Raw genomic sequence first — 12,981 nt, 5'->3', positions numbered from 1 at the left:
ACTATTCCATGTGCTGTGCATTAAGACTAGCACTTCATATACTTATAATATGAGCATTACTCAATACTCATAAAAGCCTTATGAGATAGGTACAGTGATTCTCATTGTACAAATGTCCAAAGTGAGCTTCAGAGAGCTTCTGTGACACATATGAGGTCACACAGGTAATTTTATCTGACTCCAAAGCTTTGGTGTTCACCACTAAGCTGCAACATAAATGAAAATGCTTGGCCCCTAGCAAGGGCTCAAAAACACTGGTTATCTTTCTCTATCTTTTAATAGCACACTTTCTCTTAAGAGCACACTTAGATGGTTGCCTTGCAGGTTTTTGTCCATTCATTCATTCATTCATTCATTCATTATGGGCCCAGTACCCTGCTGGATTTAGTACTGACTCTAAGCTCCTAGCAATTAACACATGAAGGCGAGGGTCAGCAAGGGGGTAGGCGTCAGGGACAGCCCCTCACAGGAGACCCACACCCAGCTGTGGATTAGAGACACAACCAGAATAAGACAATTTTAGATCTTTTTCAACTCTAGTTTTCCCCCATGACTTCTGCTGTTTTCTTTGGCCTGAGCTTTGAGGCCTGCTGACAGTGTGACTGCCTAGGAGGCCCTTTATCATGCAGAACACCCCTCTTCTCCACACAGGGCTGATGCTTTCTGGTAAAACCACTGCAACAGATAACTCAACTCCCCTGCTAATCACCATGCACAGTCCCTCAGAGCCACTCCCTAACCCCCACATCTTGCCCTCTGCCTGCCTCATTTCACCAGTTTTTGCCCAGAATAAAGAGTGATAATAATAGCAGTACTAGTAACTTCCTACATATTGGGCACTGCTGTGTGTATTTTAGATACATTAACTCGGTAGATCCCATAATTACCCTCTGAAGTAGGTACTATTAGTATTCCTATTTTAGTTCATTTAGGGGAAGAGGGTAGAAGTTAATATTTCTTTAGGGCAAACTATATGCCAAGCACTGTGTTCAGCTTGCACAATTATACCATAAGTGACCTGCGCAGGGTCATTCGCAGAGCTGGGAAGTAACGAACATGAATTTGAACCCACGTCTGTGACTGCCAAGCCTAGAGCTCCCTTTCTTCTCTCCCAGTCTGGCACTGACATGGTCTGAGAGGGAAAACAAAGATTGCCCTCCCTCCCTCTCCCTACAGCACCCTTCTGCTAATGTCTGTTCTGGTGTGTTGTTGCTTTTAACCCCCACCTACAAATGGCACCAGACTCCTCTAAACTGTGCTCCCCCACCCTCTGAGCCTCCCAGCCACTTTTCATGGAGCAAATCCAGAGTTTACACCAACAGTGTGCCAGAGTCAAAAAAGGAATTGGGGTCATTCAAGCGAATAAAACACACCAAACAGCTGGCAGGTGTTTCCTGAAGCCCAAATCCCTCTCCTAAATCCCTGGAGTTTTAAGATCTCAGGGGTCCTCAGCGAGGAGATTTCTGGACAGTGTTAAGGGGTGGCACTACCAACAAAAGTAAGGAAGTAACTGATGCTCAGTGGAGGAGTGTGAGCCTTATGTTGGGGGCGGGGGGGGGAGGGGGCTCATGCAGCTGGCAGTAACAGGTGAGTCTTTCTGGGAAATGGGCACCTGGCTGGAAGCAGAGGGGCTTTCCTGGGCAAGGCCAGGGGGTCAGAGCCCCTCCTCTGGGCTCCTAGGGACCCAGCGCTGCAGGCTGGAACTGTTTACCTCACCTGGCCCACCCCAGCTGAGCTCCAGGAGGGCAGGGCCCTGTCTGATTACTCCTTTTAATCCTGAGAGCCCATGTACCGTGCGCACCAGTTGCATGTTTCCAGTCATCATTTTAGAGAACAGGCTGTTGGGGAGCCTCAGACAAGGAAACAGGACTCAAGGAAGGGAGGGGGGGGAGGGGGGCGTGAGGCACTCACGATTTAAAGGATGTTCCAGAATTCACACAAGAAGTAATTTTGATATAAAACACAGGTTTATAATTGAAAATTGTAAATTTTGTATTGATTCATAAAGTATACAGTATAGGGTTATGTATGAAATAGCATATCGGGTAAACGGCCTCCACGGCTTTGCTGGCACATACGCACTCTTTTGTTGAAATTTTCCACATTTTGCATAAATGTGGCTGAATTTCGATGAGGCTCATTTTCATCTTGATGGCTTGGTTAATCGACAAAATTGTCGCATGTGGGGTTCAGAAAATCCACGAGTGATTGTTGAGAAACAAATGCATCCACAACGAGTCACTGTTTGGTGCGGATTTTTGGGCTGGAGGCATCATCCGACCATTCTTCTTCGAAAATGCCGCTGCTCAGGCAATAACAAAAGAGTACGTATGTGCCAGCAAAGCCGTGGAGGCCATTTACCCGATATGCTATTCCATACCTAACCCTATACTGCATACTTTATGAATCAATACAAAATTTACAATTTTTAATTATAAACCTGTGTTTTCTATCAAAATTACTTCTTGCGTGAATTTTGGGACACCCTTTATTAGGATCAACATCCTGCTCCATCCAGAAAGGCCCCCACGTGCCTTCACTCCCTGCACACCTGGAACACCGCCAGGTCGCTTCCGGTCGCCCGCTTCCGGTCGCCCTCCACCTTCAGGGAGTGCGAAGACGCCCATTTTACAGAGGAACCCCCTGTCCCCCAGTTCTGAGCAGACCAGCCCCACCGACCGTCCTCTTCACTCAACTGGGTCACATTCTCTCCCGACGAGACGTGTCTGCTCCGCTGCCCTCCACCCTGGAGTCCCTGGCTTCATATAGAAGCTGGAACCCCAGCGCCCCCTGCAGACGGGGCCCACCTGTTGAATGCTCGCCCCGCGCCCTAGGGAGCGCTGTCTGTCTTCGCGGCGCGGGTCTTTCCCACCGGACTGTGCGCTCCCCGCGACTGTGAGTTCCTTCGCCCCCAGCGGTGTCCCCGCCCGACGCGCAGGCCAGCGGCGGGCCCTCGGGCGCGCGGTAAGCAGGCGCGGGCCCTTCTGTGTAGCGGCCAAGAGCACCAGCGCCGGAGGGGGGATTCGAACTCACGTCGGCCGACCTCGGGCCAAACTACCGGAGTAACAGGGGGCGGTGGACGAGGCGGCCCAGGCCAGAACGCGCTGCGAGGCTCGGCACCCCGCCGCCACCTGTCGCCCCGGCGTCCAGGTCCGGGCGGGCGCCCGCGAGGGCACAGGCGGGCTGACAGGGCGGCCGGGTGCGCTTACCTGCGTCCCGAGGCTCCTCAGGGGAACTTCCGGGACTGGGACTTCGGAGGCCGAACCGGGGCTGTGCCCGCGCGGCCCGCACCCACGACCCCCGGGAGGGGAGAGCCGGGGCGCGGAGTGCCAAGCCCCCTTCAGCGGGCCACCCCCCGACGCGCCCGGTACGACCCCGCGCCGGGGCCGGGTCTCCAGCGGTCTTGACCCCGCGCTCCGCGGGCTCCCCCTGTGGGCGGAGTCACAGGAAACTTAGCTCTTCGCCCCGCCCCCTCCCTGGGGTCGGCCTCAGGAGACCGGGTTCTGCGCCCGCCCCAAGCCCCGCCCACGCGCCCCTCCCCCTTGCCTGCCCCCACCCCCTGACAGTGGTGTGCGTGTTTATTTGCTTTTTATTTTCCTGTTTTGTATTGCGTTTTATTTCTTAAGTCATTTAATTTTACTTTAATTTTTAAAGATCAAATTAAAAATATATATCAAAGTAATGCAAGAGCAGCACTTTTTACACAATAAAATGGTCTAAGTGTTCCCGAAATGAAAGCAACAGGCCCCCCTCTCCTGCTCCCCACACACAGCCCTTTATATCAGTTCCTCCATTTAGTTCTTCTGGTGGTCACCCCTTGTCGCTACAAAAATAAGCTTACATAGCGATATTTTGATTTATCTATTGACTTTCTGCCATGTTAGATGAGGATTTACTCTCTTACTGTGCCCTTGCCTCCCTTCTCCTGACAAATTTACACCTTCATTCCCAAGTCCTGCCCGGGTGAGCTCTGAGACCTCAAACCAGGAGTGGATGAAGGTTTTTGGGACATGAAGCTTATAGAATTGCAGGGGAAGGTAGAAAGGAAGGCTGTTTTAGAAAGCCCTACAGAATTGAGGCTAAGAAAAGCAATCACAACAAAATCCTGGGGTCTTGGAGATTCGAATCCCTATCCTCTGAGATCTTCTTAGGTAATTTATTTCCTGAATTTGTCTGTCCAATGTGGCCTGGCTTCCTCTGCCCACTCAGGACCCTCCATAAATCCAGATCCTCTCAGGAGTGGTAGGGCAAAGGTCCAGATTCATCCGTTTCTGCCAAAAGAATTTCCTAATGGAGTGGATTGGAGTGTGCAAAAAACAGACATCAAGAGTGATGTCAAGGTTTTGTGATTGCTGCACGCATAATACCCAGCTTTTCCTAGTATTGGTGACAAATTGTTAGTATAGAGAGTGTTTTTATAATGCTGGCTCTGGGCCCCTGCCTGGTCAGCGGGTCCTCACAGTGCTTCCATGAGGCTGGCTGGACAGGTACACTGTCCATGTGCCTTGACAAGGTAACCTTAGGCAAAGTCACTTTACCTCTCTAAGTCTCATTGTCCTTCTCTGAAATTGGAGGTAACAACCTCTACCTCTTGGGGAAGATTAAGTGGCTTAGTATCTACATGTACAAGGTTAGTTATTGGTTGTGTGTGTGTGTGTGTGTTTCTTCATTTTAAAAACTATTTTTAACAGCTCAAAAATTTTAAATATTGGTCAAATTTATTGTTCTTTTCTTTTTTATTGCCTCTGGATTATGTACCATACTTAGGCCATCCCCACTCTGAGATTTAACAAAATTTAAGGATAATTATCTTTGGATATTCTCTTATTGATACCTCAGTTTGTCTCCCAGCAGAGTTGAGGCTCATGAGAATTAGGGACTTCTAAGAATCTCTGTGTAGCATGTTGGTTTCACAGGTTGAATTAAAGTCAAGGGCTAATTCATTCTGAGTCTGGGCCCTGACCTAGGGAAGGAGAGGCTGGACACAGAGGGCGAGACAGACTGGGCATGGCTTCCTCCTGCAAGGGGCGCTCCTTTGCCTGGGTAGTGAAGACTAACCAAAGCTTGGTCAGGGCGGGAAGCTGGCTTCCTCGGCACAAAGTAGTGCTTCTTAATGGTGGGAGGTAGGAATAATGGCCACACTGTACCTCGTCTAAGTGGGGAGGGGCAAGAAGCAGTAGTTGAGAAATCCATTCTGGAGAGGCAACTGGCTCCTAATATTTTTAGAGAGGAAATGTCTAGATAAGAATTATGCCCTGCCCTAGTTGGTTTGGCTCAGTGGACAGAGTAAAATGGATGGAGTAGAATAAAAATATTAAAAAAAATAATTATGCCCTTTTTTTGAGGGCACAAGGGGGCTACTGGATCATGGGTACATTTGGGATCATATATTTGTATCTCTCCTTTATTTTTTATTTTTTAAAGAGAATACTTTTTTTTAATTTCCTTTTTATTGATTTCAGAGAGGAAGGGAGAGGGAGAGAGAAATAGAAACATCAATGATGAGAGAGAATCATTGATTGGCTGCCTCCTGCATGCCCCCCTCTGGGGATTGAGCCTGCAACCCGGGCATGTGTCCTTGGCTGGAATTGAACCCAGGACCTTTCAGTCCGCAGGCCGATGCTCTATCCACTGAGCAAAACCAGGTAGTGCTGTATCTCTCCTTTATTGGAAAGCTTTATTTCTCCAGAACCCTATCTGCCCTTATGGCTCAAGGAAGTGGGCAGGTAATGCTCCCTATGTAAGAGGATGCTTGAGTCTGGCTCCCTCAGAAGCAGATCTCGAGACAAGGGTTCAAGTAGTTTATTTGGGAGTCCAGTAAAGGATGCATTGTTCAGCCAGCTATAACAGGTGTCTGGAGCTTAATCTGTGGGAAAACTAGAAAGCAGTGTAAAGAACATGCCTCAAAATTGTCCACTAAAGAAACAGGCTGTTGGAGGGAAATCTCAAAGGGGAAAAACTTGAACCGCTATGTTACCTCATTTTTTTAACATTTGACAAATAATTTCTAGGCATATAAGTGCATTACCAAATGAGATCAAGCTATAACATTACTGTGCAGTTTTCTTCTATGACTTAATGGTGTGCCAATTAAGCTTTAATAGGAGCACTTTAAGCACACTGTCTCTGGCCTAGAGGTGTATCCCAAACACATTCTGGAAAACTTGCTCTTGGGCAGATCATGATGGGACTGAGAACTGGGTCAGCTCTGTGTTGGGATGGGCCCTTGGCTTCTGAGTGCTCAGAAAGGAGACTGGTAGACTTTTTAAATGATCGAAGAGGGCAGACTTGTCAAGCAGTCCAGGTCCTGCACAGGTGGGTGTTTTCTTACCACCAATGAACAGAGAGTGCCAATGCCAGCTCTTTCTAATATGGCCATTGAAGCAAGCCTCCTCTAGAAAGCCACCATTGGCCATACTTACTATGAAGTGCCAGTGATCCCTTTAAAATATGAATCAGTTCACAATACTTGCCCTCTCATAAGCCCTCAGTGGCTTCTACTACAAATAAGATAAAATACCCAGTCCTCCCTGATGGCCTCCAGGGCCCTGACAAGCTCTCCCTGACATGGTCTCCTGACAGTGACCATTCCTCGCCTCCAGTCTCCCTGGCTTTGTTGCTGTCCCTTGAACACACCGGGCCTGCTTGTCCCCCAGAGCCACTGAAATGGTACACTTTCTCACTCCCAAGGGAACTTGTCCAACTCATTAGCTTTCTAATAGACCACCCTACCTACACAACCAACAACAGACCCCCCCCCCCCGTATCACTCCATTCATAGCACTCATTATTTGTCATTGACATATATTTTTATTCATTATTTGTCTCCCTCACTTAAGAATAAGGTCCAAAAAGGGCTGAGTTTTAAAATATTTTGTTCTGTTTTGTTCCTTGATATGTCCCCACACTTAGAACAGTGCCTGGCACCTGCTAGGTGTTCAACAAATATTTGTTGAATGAATGAATAAATTGAGCCAATGAAAACTAAACAAAATCAGTAAATATATATTTCAAAAATGTTCTAGAATGCAGACTTTAATTCAGATTGGATTCCTCTTAAATTGGGGAGAATTGCCATAGTAGAGAGAGAAAAAAATAAAATGAAGTGGCTGAGATACATTATATAATATGATTCATAATTACAGGTGAGTATTAGATTGAGAACTTTTACTACTGTATATTTGACCCAATGTCTGTGTTAAATATTTAAGCAAAGGTTAGCTCAGAAGGCTACATACTCATTTAAAAGTAGTAAGAAGAAAAAAAGTTTCCCCTAGTCATTTTAATAATTCAGAATGGTGTTCTGTAGTGTCTGTTGGCATTTGGGGGCCCAAGATGGTAACTGCTTACCTGAAAATAGAGGCCTTGATGAAATATTTATGATCTCACTCATTTTCATTTTCTGCATATTTTTTATTCCTGCTTCACACATTTTTTTTTTTTTTACCTATTCTTCAGCTGCACAATTCACACACTAAAGTTAATAGAAATTGTTTCATGGATTATTAAATGCAGCTAAGCAATGAGCTTTTGGTAGAACATAAGGCCAAACTGGGGCCATTTTGCTGTTCTAACGAAGTCATGTTTCCTTAAAGGTCCAGACTCCGAATTTACAGAGGCCTCTGCTCTGTATTGTGACGTTTCCTTAGACAGATGCATGTCTGCTGCAGAAGAGGTTTTAACATGGGAAACAGAGCCTCCCTCAAAAACAGGGTTTACCCTGGTTCAGGTAAGCAGTCTTATAATCAAGAACAGTTGGAATCATGGGATTGATAAGTGGACCTTTGAAATTATGGAAAGAAGACACCAAATTGTGCCAATTTGCTAATAAAAACATTGCCCTCTGGTGCCAGCAGCAGTCGAGAGCATTTTGGTTAGCGTCTACCTGGGCTTAATTGTCTAAGGAATGTTCCAGTGGCAGCACTCCAATGCTGTAAATTATATCCCTTAATGGAGCTTTTATATTCTGCTCCTGTTGCTAAAACTGTAATCTGGGCTTTGATGTCCATCTGGGTCCACTTGGTACAAAGAGGCCTTCTAAGGAGGTCAGAGTCATGATACATTGTTCACAGTGGAAAGCACTTTAGGACTAACCCATCATTGTTCCATGAGAAGAGAGTATCCAAAGAGGTTCGATGATTTTCTCAAGACCACACACAGCTGGTCAGAGTTGGGGTTGGAGTATCAGTCAGGATCTTTGTTGTTGCTGTTTTGTTGCTGCTGTTACAAAACAACAGAAATCGTCTCTGCTAACTGAGTAGATGTGAGTTTATTGTAGGATTGGAAAGTTGGAGATCCAGTCTTGGGAAGGGATGGGAAGAAAGCAGTTCTGGAAAGTTAGGAAGTGAAATCCCTAGGAATGATCTCTGAGCAGAAATGGTCTAAACCAGCGGTCACCAACTGGCGATCTGCGGACAACTGGTGGTCCATGAGGTCTGAAAGGTTGGTGACCGCTGGTCTAGACAGAATGCCACTGCAGGGGTAGATGATTAAGTTCTAGCCATTTCTTCCGTATTATTTCACTTATTCATGAGTCAAAGTCCTGGGAGAGACTCTCTGATTGGCCAAGATTAGGACATACTCCCTTGTCTGTCCTGGGGAAGGTGTTGGCTAAGCTTTTCGACTTTGGATGTTGGAGGGAAGGTCCCTGAATCTAATCCCTCACTAAGACTCTCATAACAAATCCCCAAAATGACCCCCCAAAATATGCTGTTAGGGAAAGGCAGAGATGCAGGGAAGCCAAGATACAATGAAGCCCACATTTAGTTTGGAGTGGTAGACTCCTGTGCAGCTACAAGTGGCCATGAGAAGCAAACAGGAGTTTGCTTGGAATTACTAAGGAGGCTTTGTCTTCCAAACACAGGAGCTCCCATTCCCTCTCCTTCCTTCTTCTGTCTTAGAATGTGGGTATGATCCTGGAGGCCAAGCAGCCGTCTTGAGTCTATGAGGTGACAAGCATGAACTACAAAGTTACTTGCTACCAATGGTTAAGTGGATAATTAGACGGCGTCTGATAGGCTAAATACATCATAGAGCTGCTGTGTTAGTTCTAAATCGCCTGCCTACAGACTTCTTATTGTGTAAGAAAATCAAAAAGTTATTTGGCCAGGCCAGTTGGATATGAGTAACATGCAGCCTCACATAATATGATAACACCTATTGGTCCTAAAATTCTGGTTTCTTGATTCCTCAGGCAACACCATTTCTGTTCCACTTACAAAGATGTGATTTCATGCTTTCAAGGAACTGATGGCTGAATGGAGCTTAAAATAACAACAAGGGCACAGATAGAGTTCAAAGGCCAGTCCTTCTGCCTAGGCCCTTGCCCCATCCTCCTGCCTCGGACCTTGGGCTGTCACAACCATTCTCTTCTGTATCTTCGCCTTCACCTTTTCCCTGGTCCTTCCTCTGAGCTTATAAAGAGGCTCAAGTCTAAAAGAATCCTCTCTTTACCCCTGAGCTTTCTAACAACCAATCTCTTGCCTTTTCTTCTTATTCAGACTTCTCAAAGAAGTGGCCTGTCCACACCTCTCCTCCCATTTAATCCTCTACCCAGAGCATCTAGCTTCTGTCCCTGCCTCCACACTGACATTGCTCTATGGGGAAATTTTTGTCCTCATTTCACTGGCCTATAGGCCGCCTTTGATAATGTTGGCCACTGCCTTTGTAGAAACCTCTTCCTCCTTGTATCTGGGACTTCACATTCCTCTTTTTCTCTTCTTATCTCTTGGAGTATGCATACTGTCTTGCTGGGCCTCTTAATCAAGACATCAGACCATACCCTAACTAATGGGAGGACACTACCTCTGCCCAGAACCTGAATTGTGAGCAGAGAAACTCAGAGACTAAAAATGGTGGTGCCCTGGCAGGATTATTGAGGAGCTCCTGGCACATAGGGCCCCAGAACTTCCAGGTTTCTGTCTGCCCCCTGCTTGGTTCTTCAGCTGCCTAGTGGCCTCCCTGCAAATCTTTTCTTCTATATTAGCCAGAGTCAGTTTCTGTTGCCAAGGGATACTTTGGGCTAGGTTCAGATCTCTAAAACACATGTCTGCAGAGCAGGCCCTGGGCCCTGGTGTGTGCCTGCATTCCCAGGGAGCTCATTCTTCAAGGCTCAAATCAAATATCACCTCTTCCATGAAGCCCTCTGTGATGCATGTCCTTGCAGTTGAACATGTTGGTGTTTCTACTTGACTGCCCAAAGCCCTGACCTCAAATGGTTCCTTAGGGTCGGCAGCACTCACTGGTCCCTTCCGAGCCACCTCTAATGCTCACAGAGTAGTCTGTCCAGCTGGTCGGTTGGAACATAGAGCTATGTCCTGGTCTTCTCCACTAACCCAGTGTCTCCTAAATGATGCTGTCCTGCCTCAGGTGAGAGCTTACGAAAAAGATGACAGGATCCTTTCAGCAAAATCATCCTTGGACTTTGATCTGTCCTCTGAGAAGGAGCTGGGAAGAAACTGCCCCATCTCTGAAGAGCCCATTCACTCTTTCCTCCCTTCCATATCCGCCCCCCCCCCCCCCCCCGCGCCCTTCTGGGCCTGATTGGGTCTCCATGAAGCAGCCACTGAGGTGGAAGTAAAGGTACAAAAGGTTTACGGGAGAGAGAAGGGGCAGAAGCAGGAATGGACTAGGGCAGCTGACAGACCATGATGCTGACTGACAGTCTTTGTCATCCCGTGGCACTCCGGAGCTTAGATTACCCACTAGAGAAGCCCTGTGTTGGATGGAAATGGCCAGGCCCCTGAACCCCACTTTGCTTAGTCGTTGGCTGGGGTCTGGCCTGAGAATAGCTTGACTTTGCCTTAAAAACTGGGGCAGATCTTGCAGAAATTAGCAGCTGGAGGCTGTCAGGAAGCCATGCCCCTCCCACTTGGGAAGCAAGCCTTTTCGGGAGACGGATCTGAGCAGTGTATATCCACGTCTGCCACACCTCCTACCAACCAGTATTTGTCCACAGGGGCCCATGGAGGGGCCCAGGTTCCCATGTGGCTCCTGTCTCTGTGCCTAAGTTTCTGCGCGTGATGTAGTGGGTAGGGCTATACCTGTAGCAAGGGAGAGGTTTTGTACTGGGATGTTTCTCAGCAGCTAGAAGGGTTCAGGAATCTGGAGAAGGGCTGCGAGTAAATTAATAAAGAGACTAGACATGAAATATAAATGTGGAATGCATTCTTGTGGGAGCCAGAGGAGACCTAGCTTCAGTAACCAAGTTCTCCGAATCTCTGGACCCCTAGCTTTTTAGTAACACAAATTACCCTAAAGCAAAGCAGATATACATATTAAAGGCAAGGTTTGGTATACAGTAGGCATTGTCAGGTTGGGGGAACTGCCTTCGGCCGTCAGGCAGCAGGCAATAATATATGCAACTCTTTAGGTTTGGGGAAATGCTTTCAGCTATTCCAGCAGGCAATAACATGTATCTTCAGTCCTGCCGAAGCCTCAAGATCCACCAACCTTTTGAGGAACTTTTTGCATTTATGACCTGCTGGAATTAGCCCCCAGCAGTTTTTCCCATATCCCAGATCCTAAAATAATAGCCAGGACTGCAAACTTCACCACTGAGTAGCAAAGGCTCAGCTGTGAATCATGGCTCTGTGTCCTTCCCTCTCCCGCTGGCCCTGCCTGCCCTCTTGCCCACACCTCCTCTGTGTGCTGCCAGTAGTTGGAACAGTACTGTGCTCAGAGGTCTCACTGGCTGAATGAGTGAAGGGATGAATGAATGAATTACAAAATGAGTGAAGGAAAGAATGATGGCCCGGATGAAAGAATGCGAGAATGATGAAATGGCCTGACAAAAGAACAAATTGAATAAAGATACTTCAGCAACAGAACTACCAGCTGAGTCACTTAGCAAGGAGATGACCAGGTCCACCCTCCAGGGATTCTTTGAAAGATCGCTTAACTGCTTCATCCAGTAGCAGAAGCAACGTCTGCTTTCTCTCCTGCCCATTTCCCAGTGATAACAGCTATTCATTTCACTCCAAGCCTTCAGCTTTTTGGTGAAGTTGCCATTCTTCCCTCCAAGGCAGCTTTGCTAAAGGCATGTAGAGCACAGACTGTCTGTGAAGGCTGGTGGCTCTATAGAGCTCAGACCAAAGGTGGTAATGCCTGCATCGCCCCAGCCTTCCTTTCATTGGTCTTTATTGCTTCATGCTTTGCTCAAATGGCATCTGAGCCTCCAGCCTCCAGTTGTGGCTGCAGTTGGTCAGAGCCCAGTGCCCCTAGGGGAGGAGAGAAGGCTGAGTGCTCCCTTTCACATGGTCCTCTGATGACTGACAGCCATGCACTAATTGGCCTGTCTCTCCTTGGACAGTTCCAGAGCCTGTAATTGGGACTGATTCTGACAGCCTGCCCTATCGGGAGAGTGTGCTGCAGAAATGCATCCTAGAGGAGGGCATAATTTTCCCAAGATCATTTTCAGAAAGGACAAATGGCCCTGCTGGTGTGGCACAGTGGTTGAGCATGAACCTATGAACCAGGAGGTCATGGTTCGATTCTTGGTCAGGGCACATGCCCAGGTTGGGGGGCAAGAGGGAGCATGCAGGATTCTCTCTCATTATTGATGTTTCTCTCTCTCTTTTTCTCTCTCTTTCTCTCTGAAATCAATAAAAATACATATTTTAAAAGAAAGGACACATGGAACTTCACACTAATGCTTTAGTCAAGACTCCCTCTATTTTGTCTTCCAAGAGAAGGGAGTACAAAACAAATTACTAACTGCTTATGCATTTGCAGTTTTGCATATATTGAGTTAGTCAACTTAGGCTAAGTTCTGCTGTGGTAACAAACAACCCCCATAGCTATATCTCCTACAAAAACAAAGATCTATTTTTTGCTTGGGCCATATGTCCATCATGGGTCAACTACAGCTCTGCTCTACTCCATGTTTACATAGTGGCCATCTTGGGGACATTGCTTTGTGGCAGAGGGGAGAGTGACATGGAAAACCATAAGTTGGCTTTTATCACTTATATGCAGAGATGA

General features: G+C 47.1%; 1 protein-coding gene across 5 annotated transcripts in view; it reads right to left on the bottom strand.

Moving 5' to 3' along the window:
- The window catches only part of NMNAT3 (nicotinamide nucleotide adenylyltransferase 3), a 91,222-nt gene extending 87,744 nt beyond the window's left edge, over positions 1-3,478 (bottom strand). For all 5 annotated transcript variants that reach the window (XM_081105584.1, XM_081105585.1, XM_081105582.1 and 2 more), the window contains exon 1: positions 3,210-3,478. The gene's annotated coding sequence lies outside the window, so the exon portion shown is untranslated. The remainder of the gene's footprint in view (positions 1-3,209) is intronic.
- Positions 3,479-12,981: the final 9,503 nt, after the last annotated feature.

Source organism: Myotis nattereri (assembly GCF_964212035.1).
Source record: "Myotis nattereri genome assembly, chromosome: 14".
Taxonomy (NCBI): domain Eukaryota; kingdom Metazoa; phylum Chordata; class Mammalia; order Chiroptera; family Vespertilionidae; genus Myotis; species Myotis nattereri.
Note: the sequence above shows the minus strand (reverse complement) of the source record. Positions and strands in the feature narration are given on the sequence as shown.